A 4846-nucleotide genomic window follows, 5' to 3' on the forward strand; every position below is an offset into this window, starting at 1 on the left:
TTTTTCTTGGTGATTCTCTCATCTCTTGGAAGTCTAGGAAGCAAAATACAGTTTCAAGAACCACGGCAGAAGCAGAATACAGAGCAATGGCTGTTGCAGTGTGTGAAGTGACATGGATTTTGTATTTACTTAAGGATTGAATGTCAAACACACTCAAGCTGCTTTGCTGTTCAGTGATTCACATACTGCAATTCACATAGGAACTAATCCAGTTTTCCATGAGCGTACAAAACTATTGAGATAGATTGTCACATTGTGAGGGATAAGGTGCAAGCAGGAGTTATAAAGCTGATGGATATTAGAACTCAATGTCAAATAGCTGATTTGTTAACAAAAGCTTTGAGTTGGAATCAATTTTCTGGTCTTCTTACCAGGATGGGCATTTCAAATATTCATTCTCATGATGTCCATCCTGAAGGGGAGTATCAGAAGTCCAAGAAGTCAGAGCAGCTAAGTGAGTCACAAGAGTCCACAAGTTCAAGTAGCTCTAGACCTGAAGCAGAGATCAACGGCAAGTAGTTTAAAGTATAAAGCTGCGTGTAGTATAGTGTTAGTTAGTGAACATGTGTTTTACACGTGACTGATTAGCTGTACATTTCTGTTAGTTAGTTAAGAAGTTTGTTAGATCAGATTAAGTAAGTTTTTGGTTCTGGTTAGTTGCTTAATGATACTATAAATACTGTAATTGTATCTATTTTATTCAGATAAATGAAATCAGTTTTTTAGTAAATTCATAGTTTAAGTTTGGTATATCGAATTTTCATCAACTTTTTTACATTTATTTATGTAGTTGATCGTGTTCAGTGGTGGATTTTTAATATGGATTCCATATAATTTTATCTACTATTCATAATAAACTAATTTGCAAAAGTAAAAATATTAGTGTAATAAATTGGGCGTGCCTCTAAAAACCAGTTCTCTACACAGTGGAGATTTCACAGACGCCTAGTTCTCTATAATATGCACGATCGAGTTAGAAGAGAAAGAACTAAAATTTCGGGTAGAGTTTTTAGGTTATTCTATGTGGTAGAGCTCGTAGAATTTGACTGTCAATACTTTAAAAATAAAAAATAAAAAATAAAAAAACAAAAAAACAAAAAAAAAACTAACTCTCCAAAATTGTTGAGAGTTTAAAGCATTGAAATTTTTGGGACATTCCCCAACAACAAGAGAAACTCGAATCATGTACTCTGGATTTGTATGATATTTATTCATTCTAACTTTTCAATTTTGGATTTTGCATCACTCTTCTGTTTTGTGTTTATGTATTTTCCAATGAGAGCACCTTTTGTTACTACTAAAAAATCTACCACAAATACAATTATATTTCTATGTCAATATAATGTTTGTTTGGAGACATTTGTGGTATTAGTAGAACTAAAATTATTATAGGTTGTTTGTAATGAGACTTTTTTAAAAATTTTTTTTAAAAAAAATTAGCCTATAGCGGCGGGCAAAAAGCGCCGCTAAAGGTCTAAAATTATGTTATAATTGAAACCCTAAAGTGGCGTTTATAGCCCGCCACTAAATCTTCAAACATATAGCGGCGGGCGTGACCGCCTCTAAAAGGTGCATATGGTCAGTTGTACATGAAGCCCTATAGCGGCATTTGTTGCCTGCCGCTAAAGGTTGTCACCTATAGCGGCGCGCATATCCCGCCGCTAAAAGGTCAATTGAACTGAAATGTAACCACATATAGCGGCGGTTTTCTGCCCGCCGCAATAGACCAAAACCGCCGTTAAATGATAGATCTATTGTGGCGTTTTTTGTTACCGCCGCAATAGAGCTATTGCGGCACCGCAAGGCTGGCAGGTAGAACCGCCGCAATAGGCCAAATTGACCTTTAGCGGCGCTTTTTGGGGCTTTTGCGGCGGTTTTGGCCCGCCGCAATAGGCCAGTTTTTTTGTAGTGACTCTTGTTTCACTTTACTACTGAATGCTAATAATAATGTCATTGTTTCTTGTAAGGTTAATGCCTAATAGCGATTAACTTTTAAGAATAACTAGTCAATGTTCGGTGTGTTGCACGTGTATGTTATTACTTCATTTTGAAAATTTTAATAAGAAATTATTTCTCTGACTTATTTTAATAGGAACTCATTTTGAAAATTATAAATTAGATGGTCTAATTTTGCCAAAATTTAATTTAGTCATGCAACCGACGATTTTTCATTCTTATAACTTCTTCCATTTTTAACGTAGTCCTTTTTGTCTTATTCCATTACAATATGCCGCTACCCCTTATATTCTCACAGAATTTATAGCCAGGCAATTAAAGAATAGAACTTCATTTTAAAAAGTAATGAAAAACGTTTCTGAGTTAACTGAACAAGCAAGTACAAAACGAATTTAAGTACAAATTTGGGGGGGTGTCAACGGAGAAGAGATTGTGTGTATAGAATGGATCAAAGGGGATAGGGTTTCTCTACAAATCATATATTCGAGCTTAATGAAATTGTTTTACTAGTTTTTAGATTTCAAAATGATATGGTTTTCGGGGAAGTTAGTAAAAACCCACTTAACGAAGTAGATATAAGGACTACATTGATAAAAATTTAAAGTAATAGGACCGAAATGAATAAATCAAAAGTTATATGACTAAATTGATATTTAGATAAAGTTTGAGGGTTTAGTTTGTAATTTGACTGCTCATATATAATACTCACTGGCTGTTATAATAATCTAGGAATCGATTTCTATTACATCACAGGTCACTGGAATAGAGGCTTTTAAGACTAATATAGTTAAGAATATGAATGTATTTCTTAAGTGGATAGACAAATATTTTATTTTTTTACTAACTTAAGCACACATTTAATAGTTTTTTAATTATCGATTGCATATGTTATTTAATATTCTCTCAATCTTATATTGGTAGACATGTTTATAAAATCCCACTTTTTAAGAGTACATCATTTAATGCACTATCTTGTACATACAAATGTGTGAGTTTCCAAAAGTACTCTCCTTAATTTAAAATTTAGTGAAAGAGGGGTATTTCCTTTTTTAAATAAGTAAAAAGTGTACATTAGGAAATTTATTTATTGAATTCTCAAAGATGGCTTTATTTATGGACATTACAAAATGCAATAGAGGATTTGGTATGGTCTAGTATCGAGTGAGTATCTTTTCTTTCCCTAATGCTTTGATTTTGTTTTCATTGTTTAATTTTAAAGTAGCTAATATCGAGTATGAATACCATAATCCTAATCAATTGTTTCCCATATGAATTAGTGCACCACCAATACATAATCAATAAGTGAAAATAGCCAATAGCCTTGTAGTTTAACTAATTGACACTTCTTAATGTTTCCAATATTGAAGACATCTAGGATTCAAATTCCCCCAACCCCAAGTATCAAAATATTAAAAAAAAAATTAAAACAAAAGTGTGGGGGGATAAACATGAGCTCGGGTTGAGAGCAAAGGGCCCAACAGACCATTTCTTAAAAGATGGGCTCGGCCCAAGGGTGTGGATATGAGTAAAGAGGCCTGTGGAATGAAAGATAACTCCCTAGGGCGAATCTTGTGGAGGTTTGGGCCAACCACCATTACCAAGGTCCACTATCGAGGAAATAAGCTAAACCTTTCCCTTATCACATAGGCAAAGAACCACGGGCGACCAATCCCCCCCTTTGGATTGAGATGCCACCTTTCATCAAGCTTACCAAAAAAAAAAAAAAACAAAAAAAACAAAACAAAAACAAAAACACAAACACAAACAAACTCAGAACAAGAGCAAGGGGAGGAACATTGGAGGTGAAGCCATGAGTGTCTTGCAATATGAAAAAGGAGAGGAAAATCGGACCCCAAGTGAAGCTATAGGTAGAGGAGATAAGGCTTAGGGTGGCTTGTCCATGGCACATCGCGAATAAGGAGGGATGAAGTTGCGCGCCGCGACCTCCAGCCGCCAACGAGCCTCCCACGTGAAAACCCTCAAGGGCCACTCCGCCCAACTCAAGCCTAGTCATGCAAGATCCATCCTTGTCCCCCAAAACCCCAAGCCACCACTCCAAAATCTTCTTTGCCTTTGCCCACTACCGTTCACCAACACCACCACCCCAGGCAGTAGCTCCCAAACCCACACCTCCCTCTCTAATTCTCTTGCCTTCGCCCACTCTCTCTCTCTTTTCTGTCTAATTTGAAGGGCTAGTAAGAGAGGAAAAGAAAGCCCACTCTCTCTCTTCATGATCAAATATGAAGGGTCAATAAGATAGGTAAAGAGAGAGTCTGAACTTAAACCAGTTTGGAGAGAAAGGGCTTGAGACAATTTTGAATCTATATTGCCAGTGAGTTGGGATTTTGATCTAATTTTGATCTAGGTTAGTGGGGTTTCAAAAGTTAAAAAAAAAAATGGTATATTTAATTTTGTGAAAAGAGAGAAGAAGGAATTGACAGAGACACAAAGTTGCTTCATTTTTTCCTTTTTTTTTTTAAAAAAAAAATTATTAGGAAAAGAAATTTTGTGAAACAGAAGGCAAAATAGAGATTACAGAGAATGGCTGAGTTATATCACCGGCCTTTCAATGCAGTTTGGCATTTTTTATAAATATTTTCTCACATTCATCTATCAAATAAAATTGAAACAAAAACCGAAACCAAAATGAAAAGAACAAAATTTTACTTCTATTGATAGAAACCTAGAATATTGGAAACCTTAGATTTTGTGAGAGTTACTCCTTGAGTTCAATGGAAGAGGAAGAGAAGAGACTGGGTTTTCTCACACCATGGCAACTAGAATGTGGTTTTAATCCATTAAGTCTCTGTCAAAATAGCCATATAGCTTAATTTTAGAAAGAAATTTAAGTTACCGCACATAAGATACTGTATTTAAGTTTTACCTTTTA

This window comes from Quercus suber, unplaced genomic scaffold (genome assembly GCF_002906115.3).
Source record: "Quercus suber isolate HL8 unplaced genomic scaffold, Cork oak 2.0 scaffold_368, whole genome shotgun sequence".
Lineage (NCBI taxonomy): Eukaryota > Viridiplantae > Streptophyta > Magnoliopsida > Fagales > Fagaceae > Quercus > Quercus suber.